Here is a 26,628-nt window from a genome sequence, read left to right as displayed (position 1 = left end):
GTTCAATAGTAAACTCCTGAGTTCCCATCGTTAGAAAAACGTTGACAATTAGAATTTAGGAGATCTTGCAGAATCAATGACTTTTGCACTGTATGAAAATTGTGTGAGGCCATATTCTACCTGAAAGCAAGTTTTTTCCTGCTGAAGCAAGATATTCTCCTTGTTCCCCTTGTGGGCTGGAACTGGAGTACATGGGCGCTGGCAGGGGCAGAATTCACTCACTTGAACTGGCTATGCTCAACCTGTCACAGGAGGGAGCACGTAGGTGAGCAGGCGCAGGAGCCAGGGCAAGCACTTCTGGGCACTGGCAGGAAGAAATTCCAAACCAGCCCGTAACAGCACATGAGGGAATGTCCATGACCCCTGAAGCCCTAGAAAGAGTGTTACAGTCAGTGAGTGCTCGTTTGGCTTTGCCATCCAAGGATGGTTTAAGTGTTCACAGCTCAATAAAGGGTCAGTGTGACAACCCTGTCCATCCACACCTGAGTTCTCATCTGGTGTCCAGGAGGAATGAGGTCGCAAAAATTGGAGATGGCAAATGTGGCGGATTTTATTGCCAATAACAGTGTTTCTCAGCAGGAAGGGGAGCTGAAAGGGGGACAAAGTGGGGAGGTAATCTTCCCCCAGAGTTCAGCTGTCCCCAGCTGGACTCCTCTCTGAAGCTATGCCATTAAGCTATCACTCTGAAGTTAAGCTGGTTCTCTCCAAAGTCCAACCACAGTCTCCAACGTCCAGCTGCTTCTCCTTTTCTCTTCCCTCTGACCACGGAGCCTGAGGTTTTTATGGGCACAGGATGGGGGGATGGGGTGGGCCATGTGTGGCTTTGGAAAAGGCAACATTTGAGCCAGAAAACAGGAATGTATGTTCTTACTTGGGCCACAGTTCCAGGCTTAAGAGTGGGGCCGTCACCAGGCACCCACCCTCTTCTGCCCAGAATTTCCATGCCTCCTGCTGCTATCACTGCCAAAGATAAGATAGACTATAAAACAGTTATCATCAGAGAGGGCAAACTAGACATCATGAAGATAAAGAGACTTATGGTGCAGCACAGTTTAGATTGAGACTAGTCATCCCCAGGTAAGAGAAGCACTCTAATTACATGAATTTCCTGATCATGGAAGAAGAAAAGTCACCTCTCTCTACGTCATCTATTTTCATTATACAGGGAGCATGAAATTTAGGAATATTAACTTCCACAGAATACAGTAGATATAAATTGTATTTCAGCTGTTAACATTGTGCAATTGCAAAAGACAGAACATTTTGCAATTGGTAAGGAAGCTTGGTAAACAGAGATAGTAATTCTACAGACTAACTTGAAAGAAAGAAAGAATCAGAATACAATGAATGCAGTAAGTTAAAATGGGAAGAGAGTAGAACGACTTATGTCAACTACATATGAGTAAATGTTTTACCAGAGTTTATGAGGAAGGATCAGAAATTAACCCATGTATTATATTATATAGGTAATTATAATCTATGTGTAATTGTTTCTGTATGTCTCTTCTTCTTTACTATTGAGCCCACAAATCTCATTCTGCAATTTATTCATTTATTTTTTTGAGATGGAGTTTTGCTCTTGTTGCCCAGGCTGGAGTGCAATGGTGCAATCTTGGCTCACTGCAACCTCCGCTGCCGGGGTTCAAGTGACTCTCCTGCCTCAGCTTCCTGAGTAGCTGGGATTACAGGCACCTAACACCACACTAGCTAATTTTTGTAATTTTAGTAGACATGGGGTTTCACCATGTTGGCCAAGCTGGTCTTGAATTCCTGATCTCAGGTGATCTGCCTGCCTCGGCCTCCCAAAATGCTGGGATTACAGGGTGAGCACACCACCCAGCACTGTAATTTATTTTTAAAATTAATTCCTTTGAGTAAAACAACCATATTGATTTGCGTAAGTATCTTGGTCAAGTGAATTTGAACAGGCAGCTGTAATCAAGGTTTTACTGCCAAGTCTTATCAACCTAGGTGAACAGTTCCTGTACCTACTGATACCTACCTAGGGCTTTTTCCCATCAATGTATGCGTTAACTTAGTTCCAACTTTACCTTTTTTTTTCTTAGACAAAAGATAAGAGAGGAATCTTTTCTTACTGTATGCCGTGGCATATCCATATAAACCCATATACAGTTATATGCTGACATGCTTCATGTAAATCCTCATAACAATTCCGTTAATTGTGTTTGCTTATTTCTACATGGATGATATGGAAATCTTGTCTATATTACACATCTGAGCAACTTCACACTGTATCATTTTTATATTTGCAATTATAAAAATAATATGGCTGATTTAAAATATGTTAAAATTTGGAAATATGTTGAGGAAGAACTAAAAGTTCCCAAGTGAGAGCTCTCTAATTCCCACTGTCTTGGTCAGAATAAGCTCTAATGTTAAGTGTATGTGTGTCTTTCAAGTCTTTTAATCTATTTAAAAAATATTTCCATTCATTTTACAGATGTGGAAACTGAGGCATAAAGAGATTAAGTAACTGACCCAAAGCCATACATTTAGTAAGTCATGGAACTGATAATTAAACAGGAACAGCTTGTAAAAAAGAGTTGTTTTTAACCAACTGTTTTATACTTACTGTTTGTCTCATATTTAAAATTTTATGAATTTATTTTAATGTAAGTATTTATACTATCCTTAATGCTCTGTGACATGATGTTTACGCTTAACACATTTTGCAGATAAATAAAATAACCTATTTATGTTATTTCCAATATTCAAACGTTATGCCAAGTAGGTGTCTACCATGTATAATTTCACCATGTAAAAATTAATGAGCACATAGGCTGTTAACACTTTTGACTTAACTGAAAAGTTTTCAAGTGAGTATCTTTGTACAAACATTTTTTGAATATATAGGTACGAGTCTGTTTGTAGAGTAAAATTTTAGAATGAAGAATTGCTGTCAAAGTAGGCATAACTTTTATTTGACTTTCTTGAGGAATTAGTGTATCAGAGCTTGTTTTCCCAATTTTTCACCAATGCTTAATATTACCAATTATTTCTAACATTTTGTAAAGCTAATTTTTAAAAATAAAAAGAAAATAAGATTGTAATTTTTCTTTTACTTGTATTTTCTTGGTAATATATGAGAATGTTATTCATTCATAGACATATAAATTATTCGAGTTTTTCTTTTCTTGAAAAATTTGTATCTGTGTTAATTTCTATAGTTCAACTATCTCTTAAAATTTTTTGGAAGAACTCTTTATCTTTTCTACTAATACTTGGTTTGCTGTGTACCAACACATGCATGCTATAAATATGATTTCCCCACCTAATCTACCTTCTACTTTATTGATGATTTTTGTGTTTGCTTTTAGTATTCATGTGCAGTGAAATTTGTCAATCATTTCTTTATATTTGGTTATATATATTCCCATTCACATAAGGGAGATATCAAAAAACCTTCATGGATATGGTAACAGTGTAATTTAGTTTATACACATAAATATAATTTATTCACACCAAATGGTATTCAAGAGGAGGATTCTGGATATAACTCACTACTTAAGCAAAGAAACAGAGATAAAAAGTTGCCTGGTACATTCAGGAAAAATATTAACCATTTGATGTGCTGGAGCTTAAAATGTAAAGTAGCAGTAGTAACAGATGAGGTTGAAAATGATATTGAAAGAATTATGTGCTATACTAAGGCACTTCAAAATTGTGCCTTATAGCAATAAGGAACCATGTGTGGGTATGTGAAAAGGTCATATTTGCATTTAATGGAAGACCCTGAAACTGTCAGAGGGATAAATTTGAGAAAGTCATATTGACGATAAGGTGGTGATCTAAGGAGCTATAATAATAGCCAGATGATGTTCACTCAAAACTAAGGTGCCAGTAGTTGGAAATTGGAAGGGGAAGAAATAAGGTTATCTGTACCTAGAACTAAAAAGGTACTAAATTAAAAAAAAAAAATCAAACAAATAGCTCTTTTTTGTTGTTGTTTTAACCTTTTAGTCTAACGAAAATTGTAATTCCTAAAGGTCTTTAGGAATTTTAAAGATATATTTAGGACTCTTTAAAAATCCTCCATATTCAATAATATATCAAAGAAAGTTCAAATCACTGTGTTATTTTCAGTTCGCAGTGTTTGGAAAGCTTATGTTACCTCATTTGGTAATATTTTGCATAATGTTACACATGCGATTTGTATTTGATTTATAAATAGACACATATAAACTCATGATTTTTTTCTTAATCATTAGTAAAAGGGAAATTGGCATTTTCTGAATCTCTACTATGTAAGTCCACTATTTACTTTATATAGGCTGTCTTCAGTATGAAGACAACACTATGGGAAAGTTATATAATCAAACGTAACTATTTGACACAATAAAGTTTCAGAAAAGTGAGAAAACAAAAGATATTGAATTTTAATCTAGATCTTCAGTTTTATAATAAATTGTTTGGCCTAATCAATAAAGCCTATATACCTGAAATTTAAAGTTTTAGCTTGACTACTTTAATCTAATAATACTTAGTACAAAAAATAGCAGTCAAAATAATTTCCAATTACATAAACTTATTTTTAGGTTCACAAATCTGAAAAATAGGAGGCATTTATTTTCAAAAATATATTTCTACTTTTTCTAGCATTTTTCCATTTGAGAAACTAAATGATGTTAATCTCTTGTTTTGAATTCAACCAAGCACAACACAATGTAACTTGAAGCCACATTATCTTGTTATTTATCTCCAGGGTAATAACAGAACAAATAAATAAATAAAAATATTACATTATTTCTAAACTGAGTAGCATCATATTTTACATCAAAGCACTTTAGAGTTGGAAGTTAATTATATATGAGCATAAAAGTGTGAGTGATGACTTTTCTACTTTATTCTTAAATTGATTTTCTTGGTATGATTATACATGTCCTCTGGAATATATACATAAAACAAATACAAACATCTAATTGAGTAGTAATTTTTACTAACATTAATAAGTTAATTCTTTCAGAGGAAAATTTCCAGTATAAACTTAATGTGTCTTGGGTTCAAAATGTTAATACTTTAAATTAATTTCATGACTTACAGCATTAACAAACTATGTGTGAGTACTCTAGATCACTGCTGACATATTCCCTCCCATACTGAATCTACTCTGCTATGTTTGGCAGTCTGTGTCAGTCCCTAGTTTGATTGGTAGAGCATCCATGTTTTTCCTTGTCATGAGGTTTCTCTAATCAGTCTTCAAATTTAATAAACTTTATTGCACCTGGAAATAAATAACATCATGTAGCAGTTTTGTCTTAAAATAGATCACACCTAAGCTATGAAACAGAAGCATGTTTTAGAGCTTAATATCTTCTGTTCTGATTGGCGGAATTTATCTAATTTTTCTTAATTTGCATGAAATATGCATATATACAGGTGTAATTAAGCAGTTTTAAAATCAATTTTAGCTCCGTTTGAATGATATTAATAGACTGTTGCTATATCTCGTAAGGGTTTGGTTTTACATATATGAAATATTTTTTCCATATCAATGGGGCTAGATTGACATTGCATTTTTTATTTAAAGAATCAAAACAATTTATGTACTATTTAGCCTTTCAGAAGATTTTATCTTAATCTCTATTTTTTCTTTAAGTTTTTTGGGAGGAGTGAGTGATTTTTTTATTTCTCCTGATCAACTGTTGGTGAGTTATTTATTTATTTTATTGTACTTTTGGTTCTGGGGTACATGTGCAGATCATGCAGGACTGTTGCATAGGTATGTACATGGCAATGTGGTTTGCTGCCTACATCCTCCCATCACCTATACCTGGCATTTCTCCCTGTGTTAACCCTCTCCAGCCTCCCCACCCCTTACTGTTCATCCCTTAATCCCTCTCAACAGACACCAGTGTGTGATGCTCCCCTCCCTGTGTCCATGTGTTCTCATTATTCAACACCAGCCTATGAGTGAGAACATGCAGTGTGTGATTTTCTGTTCTTGTGTCAGTTTGCTGAGAATGATGGTTTCGGATTCATTCATGTCCCTATAAAGGACACAAACTCATCATTTTTTATGGCTGCATAGTATTCCATGGTGTATATGTGCCATATTTTCCTTGTCCAGTCTATCATCGATGGGCATTTGTGTTGGTTCCAGGCTTTTGCTATTGTAAACAGTGCCTCAATGAACATACGTGTGCATGTATCTTTATAATAGAAGTATTTATAATCCATTGGATATATACCCAGTAATGGGATTGCTGGATCAAATGAAATTTCTATTTCTAGGTCTTTGAAGAATCACCACACTGTCTTCCACAATGGTTGAACTAATTTTCACTCCCCACAACAGTGTAAAAGTGTTCCTATTTCTCCACATCCTCTCCAGCATCTATTGTTTCCAGATTTTTTAAGGACAAATTAAAAATATAATTAATTTTAAGACTAATAGCCGTTCATGTATTAAATGCTGCTACCAGTCCAATATTTGTTGATTTTCTTCTGACATTTATTTAACATGTTTTAAATGTTTGTATCATATAGTATTTGGTAAGTATTTAATAATATAAATAATGATGTGAATATGAAGTACAGCAAGGTAAAGTACTCACATACTTTACTTGGTCAAGGAACAATGCATATCACATTAGACCTTTTCCATAATCACTTTTTATCCAGATACAGAATACATTATAGGAGAAAACACAGGAGAAGACTGACTGATGTCATCTCCATTACCATCCATTTCCAAAAAGGGTGGCTGGCTGATTTGTTTTTTGAAAACAACTTGAACATTCTTCTCTCATTTCAATTGGAAAGGAGTAAGGTTAATTCACTGAAACCTGTTTTTTGTAGTCAGCAAATAGAATTGTAAATGACTTTGACAAAACAACGTAAGTGGCATGGAAGAAATGTTGCCAGATTGCTCCCAGTCAAGGGGAGGTTTGAGAAATAAGGAGGGGAAAAAAAACCAGACAGGTAATACGTAGAAGTGGCTTTGAAAGAATGGCAAAACATTTAAATTTTGTATTAAGCTAGAGAGACATGAAAACTTTTTTAAAGTGAAAAATTTTGAGCACATTGATAAGCAGAAGGTTGTAAGTCATTGGTGACAAAGATATTTTAGATCGAGCAGAAAAAAAGAATCATTGGCTAGAGCAAAATTCCTGATTCTATAAACTGGAGCAGGACTCATAGCATTTCATAGCATTGGGATATGAATTAACCTTCAACATGGAAAGAGGGATTCCTCTTTTGATTTTATAACAAGAATATCTTAGTCATCTACTTTAATATCTTTAAATCAGAAGACAAGGACAGCTGAGGAAATAGAAAGTCAAGTTGGTGAGAGTCTCCACTGTACAGATGAGAATTTCTTAAAATAAATATTGTTTTCATTTTTTAAAAATGAGATTAATTATGTCACACTTAAAATATGCTACCAAGACTTAAAGAGTAAAATCTCCCAATATTTTATTATTTAAGTTTATGACCTCTTCACACTTCCAATGCACACTTTTTATTTTCTTTTGACTCAGCCCAAATATTATCAAATCAGAATGGAAAAATGAGTTATTTGCTGCCACATGAAATGGAAAGAACTTTTTCTTGTATTTTTTGAAAGAATTTTCCTAATACATGTTTTATAAAATTTAATTCTTGACATCTTTCTTTTTTACTTTGAATTTAATTAAACTTTCCTTGAGATGGTGACATTTTTTCTTTAAGAACTCATTTTCACTCACTGGGAAAAACCTCAATCTCTCCCAGAGTGAGTATGGTTTCTCTCCTTAATGGAATCTCAGTATATGTAATCTATTTTCAGGTTCTAAAATATTTGTTTGTCCTTATTTAAGTTTGTTACCTATTTTCAGACATTATTTAAAGCATTTGGTGTGTATGGTTCTATTACTTACTTGAAGATACTTAGTAAAAAAGCAACATACTGAGAGCTGATTTAGTGCCTGTTTTGTGATATGAGGTCTGAGCCTGTATAGCTCAGATCAATTTCTCTAAGTTTATTTTGAAGGCAACTAGAGAAGTTTTAAGAAAATTTTTCTAAGCAAATTTTATGTCACCCATTGTGGTTACTAATCAACACTTTCTATGTCTGATAAGAATGATTTCAGTATAAGAATAAATAATAAAGGCCGGGCATGGTGGCTCACGCCTGTAATCCAAGCACTTTGGAGGCCAAGGCAGGCGGATCACCTGAGGTCGGGAGTTCAAGACCAACCTGACCAACATGGTGAAACCCCGTCTTAAAAAAAAAAAAAAAAGAAAAGAAAAAGAATAAATAATAAAGCAATCCAAATATACAGCCCATAAAATCATATTAGAATTTGCAGCTGACATCAGGTATATTTACACTCAGTTTTTCTTCTCTTCTTGGGACAGAGCAACAAGAGATTGGTACAAAGGCTGTGTCTATACATCTTGTAATTTCCATCCACTAAATCCAGTGATCTAGATGGTTTAACATAAACACAAAGTATTTAAATTGTTTGATTTTTAAAAATGCAACAGACAACCAAACTATTTTTTTTTGTTTTAAAGGCATTCAGAACAATATGCAGATGACAGTGAATATCAAGTTGCATTTTATGATATAAATTCAAGTGACTTTTGCTTGATAGAGCTCAAGTTCTATTATAAAAATCTGGGGCATGGCAGGCTCCCTAATTCCTGGCTATCCTTTTTATCTCTTTTGCTTTTTTCTAAATGTTTTGGTTTTGATGTCCCCCGTCAGCCCTAACTTCAAAGAAAGAAATAAAAATCTTGTTTAAGAAAGTATAATCATCTTGCTGGAATTTTAGAGAAGACAGAGGCTCTTTAGAAGTAGGACATCTTAAAAGTACATGAAAAAAATTACTTGAGTTTTAGCCTAAGGCCATATTTCTATGTTTCACTTAATGATTAAAGAATAATTTTAAAAAATTATTTTAATTGTATTTACAAATTGATTCCTAAAGACTTTCACATGGCTTGATATTGAGGGTTCAACATAAATGTGAGCCTTTCTAGTCCATCTAATCTGTGATTGTACCCTCTGACCCTGACACATTATAAATTATAACTTCCTGTTTCATTTTATTCATGGAACTATTGCCAAAGTTGTTATATTTATCTATGCGTTTATTATCTTAGTGTCTGTCTTCCCTATCTAGAATAAGATTTAGCAGCCTTACCTGTTTTTAAAAAATCTATTATATGGTGATAATAATTGTTGAATAAATAAGCAGATGACAAATATTAACATGTTTTTGAAAGGGGACGATAAGTGCTAATATTTATTGTGCACTTAACATTTGCCAATAACCATTTCAAGCATTCTATATGTATTAACTTATTCATTCTTCACAATTACATTCATGAGGTGAATACTGTTGTCACCCACACTTTATAGAGGATTGTAGAAAGAGTAAGTAGCTTGCCACATGCCCCACAACTGGTAAATGTAGAGTAAAATTGACACCCAGCAGGCTTTGGGGCCCATGGGCTCCAGTGCTGTGTGGTATGCTGTGATAATTTTGTTTCTCCTACCACAGGAACATTTTCCATGTGCTATAGATATCTGCTTATAAGACAGTGTTAATCTAAAACTGCTCTATATTTTAACATTTAGAAAATAACATCTTATCCCAAGAAATTTTCATTGTTAAAACGGAAAAAATTGTCGTTCAATCGTAAGATTTCTGAGAATAATGTTTGATAAAGTAAGTTGTGATTTACTTCACCAATAGTTGTTAAAGTTTAATAGGTTCTAAAATGCTAGTATCAGTTTCCATTGCCATAACACTGAGATGGGATATGTTCAATACAATTTTTAGAATATTATTGGAAAAAGATAGAGTTGATGACAACTGTAAGCTTTAATTCCAGCTCTGACATTTATAAACCTTATGGATTTATATGAGTAACAATCATTTTAAGTCCCTCTGAATCTTATTTCTATTTTCTTTATAAAGGTTGTAATGATGTCTGACTTGTGAAGATCAAATGAGGAACATGTAAAATGACTAGCACAATGCCTGGTACATAACAGACACTCAGCAAAGATTAGATGCTGTGGCTTTTCTTAGATTCTATTTACTAGGAAAAAGTAAATGAAGAGTAAACTCTTCATTATATATAGCTTATTCCATTCTTTTAGGATATTCAGTCAGTCAATAATTGAGCTGTTTCATAACTAAGACAAAACTATCTGTGTTGATAACATGGAACAAACTAGATAGTATCTTTGTCTTTGTGGAGATTACATTCTAGTAGGGACAAAAGACATTTAAAAACGAATCATAAAGATAAACATATTACATAATGTGATGTAATTTGAAGGAAAATGTTATAGTGATTAAAAGTGTGCTGGGGAAATAGAATATCTCTACTGAGGTACAGGATGCTGTTGGTGATTCAATTCGCTTAAAGAAGGTAGTGTATCAGGGTTATAACCACTCAGCTACAGGGTGGCCAATACTTCTAACCCTCAGGCTACAAAACTAGGATTTGGTATCTATTTGAAATACTGATAAACATCTCAAAATTAACATGCTAATTTTTTTTCCTTATTTATATTGTCCTTTTAACCTTTCAATAAACGACTCTTACATCTACCCAGTTATTTATACAGTAAGCTAGGAAGAAACACTTTTGAGAATGCCCCATCCCTAGCCTCCACATCTTAGCTTTTACCAAACCTCAAAGACTTTCTCCAGTACATATTTCTGATAGGTTCTGGGACTGGAGATCTAGGCTGTGGCAAGATCTCCAGTGGATCTTGGAGTATGGATCAAGCCCTATAATCCATGCTAAGTATTTGAATTCCATTTAAAAGGAGATAGAACGCCACTTAAGTCTTATAAGCAAAGTAGAACAATATTTAATTTATATTTTTAAGATAATACTTTGCCTACTATGTAAATAATGGATTGGAAGAGGTAAAAAAATAGAAGACAGAAGACTGGTTGGAGGATATTGCAATAGTCCCATGGAAGAGACTGTTGTGGCTTAAGGGAGCAGCTGTCATGAGGCTGCAATGTTATCCGTTAGAAATATACATTGGAGACAGTCTCTGGGGCTTGGTAAAAGATTACATGGGGTGGTTGGGAATAGGGAAGTGGTTAAAGCTCCCCTCTTAGCCTCCTGCGTAAATAACTGGGTAGGCAAACGAAGTATTTATTGAAATATTACAGAGAGAGTATAACTAAGGAAAAGGAAAAAGCATGTTAATTTTGATATGTTTAAGAGTAATTCAGATGGATGTCAAACACTTCTCTTTTTGTAAATCTGAATGTTAGAAAGAGTGGTGTGAGCTGGAAATAAAATTTTGGAAAACATTAACTTACCTATAGGAAGTGGTTACAGACATGGGAGTGAAGAGACTATTAGGACCATAATATAAACTGAAAAATGAAATAGTCAGGGACTTGAGTCTTATCTTTGGTTTCTTACAGAAGACAACTCAGAGACAAGGATTTAAGTGTATGTAGTTTATTTGGGAAGAGCTGGGAACACTGTTAGGGGAGGGAGAAATAAGACAGGGAAGATAAAGCAGCCAATAAAAAGTTGATTATTTAAACCTGCTACAACTTTAGAGCTTAATCCTATGCTTCATCCCTTAGAAATAAGGTAAAACACATACCCCAGAATTACCATATGGAGGGGGCATAGGAAGTAGGGTATTTTTAAAACAGTTTCAGTGAGGTATAACAAAAAAATGTACATAGTGTGTGCAATTTGATGAATTTGGACATATACATACACTCATAAAATTGTCATCACAATCAAAGTAAACTTATCCCTCACTTCTGACAGTTTCCTTGTGCCCTTTTTTACTTTCTATTGTTTGTGTTGTTGTTTTTAAAATCACAATATGATATTATCTTACATCTGTTAGATTGGCTATTAAAAGAAGATAAAAGGAGAAAGGTAGCAAGCTTTGGCCAGGATGTGGAGAAACTTAAAACTCTTCAGCATTGTTGAGAATGTAAAATTGTGCAGCCACTGTGGAAAACAGAATGCAGTTGCCTTAAAAATTAAAAATACCTTATGATCCAGCAATCCCACTTTCTAATATACATCTAAAGTAAATGAAATCAGTATGTTGAATAAATATCTGTAATCCTGTATCCATTAAAAAATTATTCAAAATATTCAAGATATAAAAACCGAAATATTTATCAATGAATGAATTGATAAACTGTCTTCAATTTAGGGTCTATAGTCTCCAGAATGAATATCGAGTGTATTATACTGAGTGAAATAAGCAGGCACAGAAAGACAAATACTGCATAATTCTACTTACATGCATAGAAGCAGAGTAGAATGGTGTTTGTTTTGACAGAGGAAATGGGGAGTTTTTGTTCACTGGGTGTAAGTTGTTTTTTTTTTTAACTTTTATGTTTAGGGGTACATGTGCAGATTTGTTATAGAGTTTAACTTTTATCACAGGGTTTTGATGCACAGATTATTTCATTACCCAGATACTAAGCCTAGTGTTCAATAGTTACTTTTAATTCTCCTCTCCCTCATCCCACCTTCCACCTTCAAGAAAGTCTAGTGTCTGTTTATTCCCTTTGTGTGTCCATGTGCTCTCAGAACATGTGGTATTTGGTTTTCTATTTCTGCATTAGTGTGCTAAGGATAATTGACTCAAATCTCATCCATGTTCCTGCAAAGGACATGATCTTATTTTTTATGGCTGCATAGTATTCCATGGCATATATGTACCACATTTTCTTTGCCCAGTCTTCCATTGATGGACATTTAGATTGATCCTGTATCTCTGCTACTGTGAATAGTGCTGCAGTGAACATACACATGGATGTTTATGATAGAATGATTTATATTCCTTTGGGTATAAACTGGGTATAATCCCAGTAATGAGATTGCTGAACCAAATTATACTTTTATTTTTAGCTCTCTGAGCAATCACCACACTACTTTCCACAATGGCTGAACTAATTTATAGTCCCACCAACCATGTGTAAGCATTCACTTTTTCCTGCAACCTTATGCATCTGTTATTTTCTGACCTTTTTAATAATGGCCATTCTGACTGATGTGAGATGGTACCATTATGGTTTTGATTTGCATTTGTCTAATAATCAGTTATATTGAGTTTTTCTTGTAACATATTTGCTGGCTGCATGCAAATCTTCTTTTGAAAAGTATCTGTTCATGTCCTTTGGCCACTTTTTAATGGTTCTTTTCTTATTTTCAAATTTCTTGTATTTCTCATGTTCAAATTTCTTAAAAACCTGTTTACTTTCTAAATAAAAAATAAACAAATAAATTTGTTTAAGTTCCTTATATATGCTGGATACTAGACCTTTGTCAGATATGTAATTTGTAATTATTTTCTTCCATTTTGTAGGTTGTCTGTTTATTAATACTTTCTTTCACTGTGCAGAGCTTTTTAGTTTAATTAGATCTATTTGTCAATTTTTGCTTTTGTTACAATTTCTTTTGTTTTCTTTGTCATGAAATTTTTACTCATTCCTATGTCCAGAATGGTATTGCCTAGGCTGTCTTCTAGGGTTTTTATAGCTCTGGGTTTTACATTTAAGTCTTTAATCCATCTTGAATAAACTTTTGTATATAGTGTAAGGAAGGGGTCCAGTTTCAATTTTCCGCCTACAGCTACCCGGTTATTCCAACACCATTCAGTGGGTATAAATTTTCAGTTATACAGGATGATTAAGTTTTAGAGATCTGCATAGGCGGGTGTTGAACAATGAGAACACATGGACACAGGGAGGGGAGCACTACACACTGGGGTCAGTTGGGGGGAAATAGGGGAGGGACGGTGGGGGGTGGGAAGCTGGGGAGAGATAGCAAGGGGAGAAATGCCAGATGTAGGTGATGGGGAGGAAGGCAGCAAATCACACTGCCACGTGTGTTCCTATGCAACAATTTTGCATGTTCTTCACATGTACCCCAAAATGTAAAATGCAATAAAATAAATAAATGGGAAAAAAAGAAGAATATACTGCCTATTATTAGCAACATTATAATGTACACTTAAAAATGTGATAAGATGATAGATCTCATGTCAATCATAAAAATGGAAGAAAGAAACTATAGTATTCTGTCACTAGGATATATGCTCTCAAGTGTTAATTACCTGATATTCTCTTTCGTTGCAGGTGAGTAAAGCGGCCTTCTTTGTTTTTAAGGATATTGAATTACCAACAGACATAGTTTCTGATCAAAACAAGTGTTGTTTTGGCTCTTCATTCAAAGTGAGTGTTTAGGAAATTAGGATTGCCAGATAAAATACATGGAATATTTGGGATATATTTATACTAAAATATTATTTGTTGTTTATCTGGATATTTGAATTTAACCAGTCATACTTATTTTTTGTTTTGTTTTGTTTGCTAAATCTTACAACCCTCATTGAAATGAGTTGAAGGGTAAATGGAAAGAAAGTATTTGTGACCTCTGAGAGCCTATATTGGCTATGTGTGGAAACAGAAAGGTAGAGAAAAAAGAAACTAATTTTTTCTGTGTGTTGAATAGGATATGATGATAGGAAACATGCAGTTAAGAATGAGATGTAGAAGAAAGACAGGGAAGAGCATAATAGATGAGATTAGGAAAGGTTTCAAGGCATTTGACTCAGTGGATGAAGATGAGTTGAGTTTTGATTGGAGGTAAGACACTTGCATGGTAACATAAAGGATGTAGAGAGTAAAAAAGATACTTAAATAAATGAAGGAAAGTGCCAGGAATTTTGCTAATGGAAGCAAGAATTCCATAGACATAGTGAAATAGTGGAAATGTTTTGGAGACAGGGAAAAAGGGAAATATGGGACTAGGGACGGTATAGGGCAGTGAGCTGATAGATGTCTGATTACCAGAAGAGCTTGCACTGTAGAAGGGGAGTACAGTAAACAGGAAGGGGAGACAAAATACATTCAGATTGGAAAGGGTGGGCTTTAACCTAATACAGCAAATATGCTCACTAGTAGAGTGAAAATCTTTTTAAAAATAACATTCTCAAAGGTGTATCCACACATACAGATACACATATTTATTATCTACTTAAAGATAGGTCATTCAGACAAAATTAAAATACTTTAAATTTTTCAGAGGTTAATATTTTTTTCAAGTTAAATATTTTTTAAAAATTGATAAGTAAAATCCTCTCTAAATATATTGTAAATAAATTAATATCTTCATGAAAGCTTTTAGCTTATTTAATTTTTTAGCAATTTTACTATATACACTTCTAATGGGTATTTAACTCTGGTAGAATTAACTATTGATTTTGAAATACAGAGTGAGAGTTGATAGGAAGTAAGTTAATGGATATAGTTATATAATGACCAGTTGAGTAAATCTTTCTGGACATAAAACATAACAGATTCTACTTACTATCTTTAAACTACAGAGGTATAACCATAGTTATGTCCTTTGGGGTATGATTAATGAGCTCTGTCTTTGGTTGTATTAAGAATCGAGTGAAAGTTTAACTACCAAAGAACACATGCATCACTCTAAGAGGAAGCTGCACTGTGTACAGTTCCCTTGGCGATAGTAGAGAATCTTAAGAAAAATAAGCACTGAAAAGTCAATAGTTGGATGTCTTCTAGGTAAAATAGCCAACTTACTGTGTAATAAATCATCGTAAATTGAAAACTAGAAGCAAATTATAGATTATTTTTTGTTTTAGGCATAAAAATAGTTTATTAGCCAAATGATGCATCCTAGTCTGAAAACTTTATAAAGGAAAAAAAATGGCAGTTCAATAAAAATTCATCAGGAATTATTCTAGATCTTATTTACAGAGCTCTATCTTTATCTTAAAAAAAATAAAATAAAAAATTAAAAAACAGAAAAATATGGAAATGTGTCAACATGTATTTTTCATTTTTATATTTTGCATGCTGAAATATTCTCTGCAATTAAGAAATGTGGCCTATATATGATGTATTTTTAAGCCAAATATCATATTATTAATAAAATATTTAAAAAATTATTCTTGACACCTATCAACAAAATACTTTTGCCATACTATTCAGCCAGAATATTTTTTCTCTAGTAAATAGTTCTTTCAAATGACTTTTGAATAATTGATTTTTACTGCTTCTACCACCAGATATAATAGCAATAAATAGATTAAGCTGTAATTTTAGTGAATCAGCCTTCCAACAAAACAAAATATAAAGTTATACTAGATTAAAAAAAAACTCTACTGTTTATGTATACCAAGAAGCCATCAGGAGTTGAAAGTGTTATTGATACACCCTATTGTGGGGCTTTCATAGGCAGGTGGCATCTAACTTTGGTTTTCAATATTATTTTATCTTTCAGATATCTATAATCTTTAAAATCAATTACAAACAAGGTAATCAAAACATCCTGTATATAACAAATCAATCATTTAATTATATGACATTTTTAAAAAGATGAGTAATTTATTTATTGAACACACACAACCCCTTTTAACCCAATTATTGGTTTAATAGGGAAACCATGTCTAAGTTCTCAGTGATGGTGACCATTTAACTTCACATCTGCAACTAAGGGAAAATTCACATGCTAGCTCAACCATGCTTAAGACAGGACTGCACAGTTGTAAATTACAACTGAAGTTGAAATATCTACTATGACTCATTCGCTTTTCTCTCTCAGACTATCAATGAAATATTATTTTCTTGAAGTACAAGAAATTGTACTTCAATTTTTTAATTTTTCAAAAATCATAACTATGATGGCTATGTAAAGTTGGGAAATTCAGAGTATTAGAATACCAAGACACTAAGTAATAATTGTTGATAAACTGCCTATTTACTTTCTTCTATGCTTGATAATGCATTTTTCATCTATCTTATTGTTCTCTTCAGTCTCTGATATGGTTTGGCTATGTTCCCCCCATATCTCACCTTGAATTTTAATAATCCCCATGTGTCACGGGCAGGGCCAGGTAGAGATAATTGAATCATGGCAACAGTTTCTCCTGGTGGTGAATAAGTTTCAGGAGATCTGATAAATGGGAGTTCCCCTGCACAAGCTTTCTTACCTGTCATCGTGTAAGTCATGTCTTTGCTTCTCCTCTGTCTTCCACCATGATTGTGACGCCTCCTCAGTCATGTGGAACTGTGAGTTCCATTAAACCTTTCTCCTTTATAAATTACCCAGTCTTGAGTATGTCTTTATTAGCAGCGTGAGAACAGATTAATACAGTCTCTATTTAACTTATTTAATAAACTATAGTATTTTAGTGTGCTTACTTCAAAAAAACTTTTATTCAAATCATGATTAGATTTTATGTGACGAATAAGCTACCTTGACATGTCCTTGTTTCATATAATCGTGTTATTTATTATTACTTCAACGTAAAATCCATTGTAAGTATGTATAGCAAAAGTCAGGTTTTGACCATAAGGAGCCAATAGAGAGATTAAGAAGAAGGGAAAGGCTTTGCTTTAATGATCTTAAAGTGATAAATTTAGTTTAACTAGAAGATGACATCAAATACTTTTCTGGTTTAGAAAATAAGACTGCATCAGACTAAGGATGACAATTAATTAGATGTCAAAGTTCAGTTGGTTTTGTCAATTGGGAAAGGAAGAGGAAAAGTAAAGTCAGGGTGTTTATTCTCTGCATCCCTTCCTGAAGGCCTATCTGTACCTGCCTGGATCCTTCAAATGCTCCCCTGTGCACAGCTTCCTTTACCCAATCATCCTGGGTTGACAACGTGTCCCTTCTGTTGTCCTCTTATGCCTGCTGCCTCTAGCCCGAGGTTACTGCAGCATTTCTTGTGGTTTAATATACCCAATTCCACCTTTGTAAATAGTTACTTTGTAAATGAACCCTCTTTACATTTTTAAAATTTGAGTATGGTTTTTATTCCTTTTGGGACATACAGCTCTTAATTCTTTTGGCAATTGTTTTTGAGAGGCATTTGGATGGAAGGGAAGTATATTTGTGGTAGAACACAAATATCAAAGATGTATAAGCAAAGTTCAACCTTATTAAATTATTCAGATCCTCTGTATCTTTACTTTTATCCATTTAATCTATTATGCTCAAAGACCAATAGTTCTGTGTTTAAGTCTCCCTATACATTTATGTATTTGTTCATTTCTCTTTGAATTTCCAACTGTTTTAAAAATAGATGTTATTACCATATATTTAAATATACAGAGAATCTTGATTCATAAATCCTTATTATGAATATTAGTTTGACTTTTCCTCACCTTATTTCCATTTATTTCTCATAGATATGTAATTTCTTTTGGTATTAATATTTATATTCCCTTCTTTTTTTATCTTGACTTGTGTGTATTTTTCCATACTTTTAATTTTTAGCACATTTCATCTTTAGATTTGTCTCTTGTAAGTAGCAAACACTCCAAAATCCTTTCCTTCTTTTAACAACAATAAGAACAACAAATACTTACATGAGGTTGCTATGTGTAGGCACCATTACAAAGCTGTTTCTTATTTATCTAAGTGAATCACCAGGACCCTATGGGTGGATATATTATAATCCTTTTACAGGTGAGGAAACTTAATCACAGAATTTAAAACAATGTCCAACGCAAGCAAGCATTAGAACAGCTTTGAACCCTCAGATTATCTGATCCAGTGTTCTTAGCCACTATGCTATAGTTCTGGTCAGAATCAGAAATTTAAATCAAAGGATGCCATATCTGATAAATGTGGTCTTATACCAATCAATGATATTGTTTTGCCTTTTCTTTCAGTGACCATAGACAAAAAATATATCATATTTTAGCTTCTGCTATTTAAGGGGAATTTGATGTGTTCTTATTCTGTCTTTCTCAATTTAGACTGTGTTAATTTAATTTGGGTTTCTAGGAGCACGAAGTAATTATTTTTAATAATAATATATTAAATATTATTTAAATTGCATTATTTCTTTCAATAATTCTTTTGCTTTTTTGCTTCAGTTTTCCTCAAGATTTTCATCTATCCAAAAGACCTATATTGAAGTATTTCCAGTGTTCATCTTCTTTATATTCTTTGTTTCTAACAGGGTTTTTAGTGTTATTTTGTTTTTCTTATAGGTTATTTATGTAAACATATATTATCTCTACCTATATGTCTATATCTATATAAATATCTAATATAATTGGAAAATAATATAGATATACAGAAAGTAATAGAGGGATATATTCTTATTCCTTATATATTTAATAATCAATTCCCATTGGCCTTCACATAAACTATATGAGAATGAATATAGAATTTTCAGAATATAAACACATTTTCTCAAAATTCGATGTTTCTCAAAATCAATATCTTTTCATTCACCATTTACTATTCAAAGGGAAAGTCTAACACTGGTCAAGTTTTTATTTGTATGCACTTTGGATTTGAAATTTTAGACAGGTAAAATTTACCTTAATTTTTCAAGTACATGAAGAGGTGTGGGATTTTTTTTAAATTATGTTAGAAAAACTATGAATATTGGGAAATAAAAATATTTTTTTATGTCAGGAGGATTTTGCATACTTCAATTTATTCTGGATTATTTTTAAATGACCATTTTAAGGTCTTTTTTTTTGTATTCCCTGTCTATTAAAATTTTGCTTATTCCTTTTTTTAAATTGCATTTTAGGTTTTGGGGTACATGTGAAGAACATGCAAGTTTGTTGCATAGGTACACGCATGGCAGTGTGATTTGCTGCCTTCCTCCTCTTCAACTATATCTGGCATTTCTCCCCAAGCTATCTCTCCCCACCTCCCCATCCCCCCGTCCCTCCCCCATTTCCCTCCAACAGACCCCAGTATGTGATGCTCCCCTCCCTGTGTCCATGTGTTCTCATTGTTGAACACCCGCCTATGAGTGAGAACATGCAGTGTTTGATTTTCTGCTCTTGTGTCAGTTTGCTGAGAATGATGGTTTCCAGGTTCATCCATGTCCCTACAAAGGACACAAACTCATCGGTTTTGATAGGTGCATAATATTCCATGGTGTATATATGCCACATTTTCCCTGTCCAGTATATCATCAATGGGCATTTGGGTTGGTTCCAGGTCTTTGCTATTGTAAACAGTGCTGCAGTGAACATTCGTGTGCATGTGTCCTTATAATCCTTTGGATATATACCCAGTAATGGGATTGCTGGGTCAAATGGAATTTCTATTTCTAGGTCCTTAAGGAGTCTCCACACTGTCTTCCACAATGGTTGAACTAATTTGCACTCCCACCAACAGTGCAAAAGTGTTCCTATTTCTCCACATCTTCTCCAGCATCTGTTGTATCCAGATTTTTAAATGATCGCCATTCTAACTGGCATGAGATGGTATCTCAATGTAGTTTTGATTTGCATTTCTCTGATGACCAGTGATGATGAACATTTTTTCATATGTTTGTTGGCCTCATGTATGTCTTCTTTTGTAAAGTGTCTGTTCATATCCTTTGCCCACTTTTGAATGGGCTTGTTTGTTTTTTTCTTGTAGATCTGTTTTAGTTCTTTGTAAATTCTGGATATCAGCCCTTTGTCAGATGGGCAGACTGCAAAAATTTTTTCCCATTCTGTTGGTTGCCAGTTCACTCTATTGACTGTTTCTTTTGCCGTGCAGAAGCTGTGGAGTTTGATTAGGTCCCATTTGTCTATTTTGGCTTTTGTTGCCAATGCTTTTGGTGTTTCTTAATAGCACTCAACAATATATATCTGTAAATTGTACCCATAAATTTGTAAATGAGCTGTGGCTCTTAATGCAAAATTTGACTCTAATGAATCTGATACTAAATACGCACATTTCATGAATGTTGCAGATTGCACATTCTGACAATGAGTAGTTAGGTCAACACATGTTTATTCAGAATGAAGTAATAATGGATTATAAGCCATATGTAAATATAGACAGTGATCTCTACAATAGACATTAATAAGCTACCTGGTTATACAAAGAATCAGGGTCAGCTCAACTTTCTACTTCTTTCTCCTCAAATACAAGACAATAGATAATACTCAGAGGTATTATTTATTACAATAAAATGATAGATCTTCTAGGACCTAAAGTATGATCATTTGTTCAGAAGTGGGTTCATCTTTCTTCCTACTTTCTACCTAATGGAAAACATACATATCTAGAGTGAAGACGCTGATGAGACCTTTAAATTATTATTTTTTTAATTATTATTTTTTTTACCAAGTTAAGGCTTATATACATTGAACTGTTATCATTTTGTTCTGAAAAATAAGTAGTCCATATCTGAATTTTAGAAGAAAAATCTAGAACATTCTCTGAAATTATTATTATTCTTAAAAATAACCATTGCACACGATTAAATGTTTTTTTTCTGATGCATAGCTGTGGGAATCTCAGATCTTGCTCTAATACTTGAATGTATTTTTTCAGCTCTTGAAATAACACACAGAAATTATGAATACATAGGATGGCTGTCATAGATCAATATATAGTAAAACATTAACATAGCATGATTGTTTATAATATATATGGTTAGATTTCAATTTATAACAAGTTGCAAATAAAAGTCTACAATGAATGCAGATCTTGAATAAAATGCTGATTGAACTCAATGAATAGCTTTTGTGCTTTTAATCTTGTTTACTATGCCATGCAATATATATATATATATATATATATATATATATATATATTGCATGGCATACACACTCACACACATACATATATGTGTGTGTACACATATATATATACACACAGAGAGAGAGAGAGCCATAAAAATGATTGGGTACAATATTACATAAAGAGACTTAATCAAAGTTAAACATTTAACTTAATATAATTTTCATTTGTATATAAATTAATGCCAAGAGACTAAATATAATTGAGTATATAAAATGTAGTGGGCTTTTGTTGAAAACATTCTACTTTTGAAAAACAGTATTGCTTGACTAGGATAAATCCTAAAAAATCGATTGCTGTTCAATGTGTGGCTTGTGCAATAATCACTGGTGTGGGTGTAAATTTTTGTAAGCTTTGAAACCTGTATATTGAATGATGTGCTGTATAATTTCTAAGAAATCTTGGAAGTTTTTCTGATCTTAATTTTATGTACCTACTCCCTTAGACCCAAGCTCATAAATTAGTTATTTCTGTGACTACTGAACTATATATTTCCAGTTATTTTTATCAGGAAGTTTCCCACTACTTTCAGGAAGCTGCTCGCTATTACTCACTGCCATCATCTATATCTGAAGAATATCACTTGGCCATTTCCAACAATTTAGCATAAAATAGCAGAGTGGTGCAGCAACAGCAATACATACATACAGTTAATTAATAAAAGCTTGATTATTAATTTGGATAATTTGTTGTTTTTAGGCAAGAAGTTGAATGTATGTGGAAAATAATTATTATAATGATGAATCTAGAAAACTAATATAATCTGGAGGAAAATAATTGAAAATGAAATTTACTGGAATCAGTTGATTTGAGTTCTGAGTAAGATAAAAAGATTATTGCAGAGGAACATTGAGCAAAAGAGCAAGAAGAATGGATGAACATGGTCACAATATTTGGTTGGCATCATGTTTGGCAATACTGACATTCAGGATGGGACCACAGCAATGAGAGCCTGAGATGGAGTAGCGGTGATAGTGGGGCCAGAGTGTAGAATGGGTCATCCATGTGGATATAATATTATTTCAAGCACCCTATTTAGTATCCGTTCTCATTGTATCTAAATCCCACTTACTTTACTTGCCTCTAATTTTTAGGCCTCTACTACACCTTTCTCTAAGTCATCTATGTTGGAATTTGGTTGCATTTCTTTGTTTAAATGCAAACACTATTAAAGTGAATTCTTAATTTTTTGGATGTTTTTTATTTTGTTTATCCTTTGAGAATAAGCTTTCTCCAGTGGCTGTCTGTAGATTGTATGTTCCCTTTCATTATTTTCTAGAGGATGCCCTCTTGTGTAAAAGCCATGTTGGGTTTGCCTGTTTCTTCAGTCTTACAGCCAGATAAGCTCTTTGTTGTTGTTTTTGTTGTACTGCGTTAATTCTGAAAAGTGCACGCAACTCTCTCTTACAGGAAGACTTCCTGACTTAGTTTAATTTTAAAAATTCATTTTCTCTGTTATATTAAATTGTGACACATTCTGTGTTACCCTCTTTAATATTCCTTTGGCCGTAATAGTTCAGAGATTTTACCATTTAATTACTTCCTCATTTCTATCAAGAGAATTAAATTTGCTCTACTGAATGGTTTCACTGTTTCCTTCAAGCAACACCAAAAATTGCACTGAATAATTTTGTTGCAACAAGATCTCATCAAGTTACTGAAATTCTTTATTATTTTTGGTATCATTGCTTTCTGTAATACTGATGCTTTTTATGGCTTTAATTTGGGACAACTATCAGGAAACATTATATTTGATAAAACTAAGATAGCCAAATAGATAAGAAACCAAATTAAGAAAAGTTCTGAATTAAAAACAAAATGATAACTATATTCCTGGTAAAGAAATTAAGTATAATGAAAATAGAGCTCACAAAATTATCCTTCTGAGAAACAAATCTGATTAGGTTACTTTACTGGCTTTAAGAAAAAATACAAAGGTTTCCTATGGCCTAGAGCAGTTGTCTATATATCATTTTTTTATATAACTGTATTAGTAAAACTATGTTGAAGAAGCATTTCCAATACATGTGTAGGCATTTAAAATTAAATTATAGCCATACATTATTCTACAAATATACCTGAATAATATAACCATTTTAAATGATTTTTTAAAGTACAAATAAAAGTTTTTCCCCCGGCCACATTCTAGAGGTTTCTCTGGCATAAACCCTGACATACAGCCAGTGTCCTTTGACAACCATGGACAACAGATGTCAGCAAACTATGGCCTGCAAGTAAACTCCAATCTCTCCCTGATTATATAAATAAAGTTTTATTGAACAAAGGCCATGCTTGCTTTTTTATACATTGTGTATGGATGCTTTCACACTGCAACAGTAAATAATTAAGGGACCACATGTCCCACAAAGGCCTGACCTAACTTCTAGATAAAAGTTCTATCTTCTATTCTGTCAGCTCTAATATTCCATTTGCAAATATCTACAGTTCCAGTGTTAAGGTATTCCTTGTTGCTTTCAGAGTATGCATTTGTCACACAACTGCAACTTTGGACATATTTTTTATCCCTTTGGAATGCTTTCATAAAAGTCTTTCATTTAGTTCTTTGTAATGTTTCTTATTTTGAAGAAAATGTCTCTTACTTGTGATTTTTATGGGGCTATCAATTGTGGTAAACAAACTTTGTCTGATTGATTATAAAACTTAAACTAGGCAAATGTAACTCTGTCTCAGGAATTTGAATCTCATGTAGAAATTTAGAGAGAGAGAAAATGCAATTACAGTAGTTAATCAATGGTAGTGCCCTAATTGAACAGTTCACAAAATCCCACCATTGCAATCCTGGAAATGTCTTTATTTACATCTTTCACAAGTTCTGGTAATTTAACTCTTCCTTTGATTTTGCAAAATATGTACTATCCTTCTAATATATTTATGCTTTACTTAGACTGGCCCTTTTCTAATATTATTTATAAATGCAATCAAGTCTATTTGGATCCAATTTGCCCATTAGAATTTACCCAGGCTCTTGCAAGAAAGTTACCAGTAAGAAAATTCAGCATATATAGCTTGCCATTTAATTATTTTGATAAAATTTTGGACCAATTGCAAGTTACAAGAGACACTAAAGAATTCTGTTTTCTGTAGATGCTTAATTTTACACATTTGGAAAAGGTGTGGAGATGGTCAATGTTAATCGTAGTTGTAAAACCCGTTTACTTACTGTACATCAGATATTGGATTGAGAGAATCACTGCTACTGAGTAATCAGAAGAAAAGCTAGTACAAATTATTTAAAGACAACCTAGCAAAGGATGGTTTTCTGTAATCTTCAAATAGCTTATTCTTAAACAAAGTAGCATATACCAGAGGTCTGCAAACTTTTTCTTCAATGGGCCAGATAGTAGACATTTTTAGCTTTGCAAGCTATACACCATCCAGCTACTCAGGTCTGTTGTTGTAATACCAAAGTAGTCATAGACAGTATATAAATGGACATTCATGGTTGTGTTCCAGTGAAACTTTATTTACAAAACAGACAACGTTCTATAGTTAGTAACCCCTTTTATAGACCAGAATTTGTGTCCCTTGCTAGGCTTCTTTCGCTGAGGTGTCAATTGTTACACATTGTTTTAATGTGATTTGAGTTCATTTGTTTATGAACTATAGTTCATATACAAATATGAACACCATAGTGGACTGAACAAATAATTTGAGGCCCCATTCTGCATCAGATAACATGTTCAAGCTCAGACCATGCTTTAAATCGGTGTAGAGGAAAAAGCCTGTGTCCCAAAGCATTATCAAATGTAAATGATTCCTCACATAATGCACTAGAGAAATGTCTATTAGGAATCCAGATGTACAAAAAGATTACCTGATGGCAATAAAAATCTGAGTTCTGATTTTTCTTCTGAAGGTTTGAATGTATGCATCTTGGAATCTATATTGATAGCCACTCTAAAAACCATCCCCAAGGCCTTCTTTTCCTTTACTCTATTAGAAGTTTACTTTGCTTGTTTTGTGGTCTGTTTGTTGGCTTTTATATCTAAACAGAAATACGAATATAGATTCATAAACTTAATAAAATGTTTGTATGATTTTATCTTGAAATGCACTATTATGACACTTTTCAAACTTGACAGTCCTTAATGAGGCAAGAGCTAGAAGCAAAAACAGTAGTTAAACCTGAGCCTTGAAATTTTATGAAGCCTTCAGATTTGCTGGTATGCTTTGAGAAGAAGCCTTCTATCACGGTTGCTTTTACACTCTGATCTTGCCATTCAAATAATGAATGGAAACAGACTGAGAAAAAGCTATATTAAGGGTCAAGATGAGGGAAGGAGTAATTGCTTTCAACTTCATTTCAGAATAATGTCTTATCAATAATAATTGTAAACAAGAAGTTTTCAGCCTTTAAATAGTCAAACACAGAAGCCTCTTCTTTGAATCTATGAATAGTATTCTTTCGTTTTAAAGATTATCTTATAGCTGTAATCAGGTTTTAATTTATTTGATAACATATTTTCGATTGTTTCCATTGTCATCATTTTCTTTCTGACAAAACAGTTCCCATCTTATTTACTCCTGTTTTGTACCTTATTGATTTGTTGTCCTTGAGCAGTATATATGTGGGTAAATTGCAATTCCTTAGTTCATTATATTGTTTTGTTGAGCTTATAGCCTTAATTTTTTTAAGAATAATTTTTGTTTCTAGCAGCTTATGAAAGTAGTCAGACACATGAGCTACTATGTTGAAGCCTGTCATCTAAATGTATATCTGTCTTGTTCATTGGGCATAGAGATCAGGGTCATTGCTAAAGGAAAAAAAATGGTATGTCTTCTCTACTGAAGAACGCAATTAATTTCCCTCCAGGATTTACTGTCAGGTGTAAATAAGAACAAGATCAACTCCAGAGAAATGGAAAATTCACAGTAATGATTCTCCTTCATTTTATAAATAATCAATGTATGCTTTGGTGTTACATGGTGGTTTTCTTTTCACTACCTGTCTTTCAAGTATTTACAAAAAACTTTGATGTAAAAGCAGTCAACATTAAAATAACAACATTTTATTTTATTGTAACGTCCACAAATAAATCTTAAAAAATT

At 33.1% G+C, this 26,628-nt stretch overlaps 1 pseudogene; it reads left to right on the top strand.

Moving 5' to 3' along the window:
- The window catches only part of LOC116549107, a 69,502-nt pseudogene that overhangs the window by 9,303 nt on the left and 33,571 nt on the right, over positions 1-26,628 (top strand).

Source organism: Sapajus apella, unplaced genomic scaffold, assembly GCF_009761245.1.
Source record: "Sapajus apella isolate SASKATOON/1434 unplaced genomic scaffold, GSC_monkey_1.0 scaffold6, whole genome shotgun sequence".
NCBI lineage: Eukaryota > Metazoa > Chordata > Mammalia > Primates > Cebidae > Sapajus > Sapajus apella.
Note: the sequence above shows the minus strand (reverse complement) of the source record. Positions and strands in the feature narration are given on the sequence as shown.